The sequence below is a fragment of the Myotis brandtii genome, unplaced genomic scaffold (genome assembly GCF_000412655.1).
Source record: "Myotis brandtii unplaced genomic scaffold, ASM41265v1 scaffold332, whole genome shotgun sequence".
NCBI classification, from domain to species: Eukaryota; Metazoa; Chordata; class Mammalia; order Chiroptera; family Vespertilionidae; genus Myotis; species Myotis brandtii.
This window is the reverse complement of record NW_005362797.1, coordinates 2,376,174-2,378,019: the sequence shown is the minus strand read 5'-3', so window position 1 is coordinate 2,378,019 and position 1,846 is coordinate 2,376,174. Positions and strand designations below refer to the sequence as shown.

At 56.8% G+C, this 1,846-nt stretch overlaps 1 long non-coding RNA gene across 1 annotated transcript; it reads right to left on the bottom strand.

Annotated features, from left to right (window-relative positions):
- Nucleotides 1-547: 547 nt before the first annotated feature.
- Nucleotides 548-1,834, bottom strand: LOC106726923. Its single transcript, XR_001363056.1, has 2 exons — nucleotides 1,474-1,834; nucleotides 548-1,368 (listed from the first exon to the last, which is right to left on the bottom strand). It is a non-coding gene; the product is annotated as an uncharacterized LOC106726923 (long non-coding RNA).
- Nucleotides 1,835-1,846: the final 12 nt, after the last annotated feature.

Sequence of the window (1,846 nt, the reverse complement as noted above, 5' to 3'; positions counted from 1 at the left end):
GAAAACAATTTGGGGATCTTCTCTCTTCTCCCCGTGTAATCCTTTGCCTCTGCGGTGGTGGTGACAGCTGCCAGAGCAGCCTGGGCCATGGGCGAGGATCAAACCGCGCAGGTGTGGGAAGGAGCCCAGAGACCGAGAGGTCCCGCTCTCTGGCTCCACGCAGTGAAGGCTCCGAAAGTTCTTTCCCTCTGCTGGGTCAGGCTGACAATGTTTATCAGCCTTTGCTCTCAACCCTGTACCCCAGCAACCTCAGCGCTTAAGCAAAAGGTCCGAAGAGTCCTCTGGTGGGAAGAGTCCATGGTGGCCTGCCGTGAAGGTGGAAGCCTCGCAGGCAGTCGCTGTTGTATATTTATTATTGTGCTAAACCCTAAAGGAAACCATTTGAAGGCTGATTCTAGACCTTGGAGATCTCCAGCTTCATTCATTCATTCATTCATTCATTCATTCATTTGTCACTCTCTTACTCAAGCTCCTACACTGTGGCAGGCCCTACACTGGGTGGAAAGGGTACAGACACACGGAATGACAGCTCACATTTGTTGCACTCTTAAGGCAAACCAACACCGTTTTATTGCTTTACCTGTATATTCTCATTTAATTCTCAACCAGCTCTGTGGGGTAGGCATTACAGCTGAGGAGCTGTAGGTTTGGAAGGCATGGGGAGGTTAAATACCACTGCCCAGGCCGCACAAGCTGAGTCAGGGTTCAAGCTCCACTTTGCCCCTGTGCAATCACAGGCCTTGTCCTAGAACTTACCAACTAGCTGGGCAGAGAGATAGACGCCAATACTGTACACGACAGTGCGGCAACTGAGGCCGTGTAAACATTACCTGTTATTACGGCAAAGTTTGCTACGAGAAAGTCCTACCCCGGAGGAGATACCACTGCTGTGGGACCACCCGGGGTCTGTCGGATGTTGAGCAAGGCTTCGTGGGGACCTTTGGGCTGGGTCTCAAAGAATGAACAGGTACTTCCCTCCTGGCCCAGAGGGGAGAGAACATTCCAGGCAAACATCTGGAGGGACAGACGGCTGTGCTAGAGATGACAAGATAGGGGCCTGGGGGAGGGGAAATGCCTCCGGTGGAGATTCCTTCTCCTCCCCTCCCTATTCCCCCCTTGGTGGAACCAAAGGGACCAGGGCACCAAAGCGCCCCCTGTTGAAACTTTCACCTTCTGCTCCCCCTTTCTGGGCCATCCGCAGCGTCTGAGGTCCATCAGGTCCACCTTCATCACCTTGTTGGCCTTGGGGGGTGGGGGGTGCCTGAAGGTTATGCTGGTCACAGCAGAAGGCAGCTCCTGATGTTCCCACATCACATCTCTCAGTGTCTGCATTTCCGCTTCCTCATTGGTAAACGGGGGTCCAGGCTGCTGTGGGGAGGAGAGGCGACCCTGCATGCGACAGCCAGAGCTCCAGGAAGGCGGGGGAAGGCCCAGGAAGGGATGCTGCTGCTGATGGCTGGTGCTTCCTCATACCTGGAGTTCCATCCTCACGGGATCTCCGCTCCACCGAGGCAGGCGTTTTGTCCGTCTGGTTCTTCACTGTATCCCCAGCACCTACAACAGTGCCTGGCACACAGCAGGTGATCACAACACAGCTACTGAATAGCGGAAAGAAGGCGCCGCGGGGGCACCTGCCCCCAGCCCTGGGTCTCCAGGGCCAAGGCGAGGAAACCCCACTGGTGACCGCATTCTCCCCAGAGCGCAAGGCAGCTGGCGCCTTTGCCCGGCTCAGTTCAGCTCCCCAGACATTCACGGGGCCCCTCCCTGGGCAGGTGCTGTGCCAGCCCACCTGCGGGCTGGGTGGCGGCCAAGGTGCCCGGGCAGAGGGCGCCTCCTTGGGGGCTCC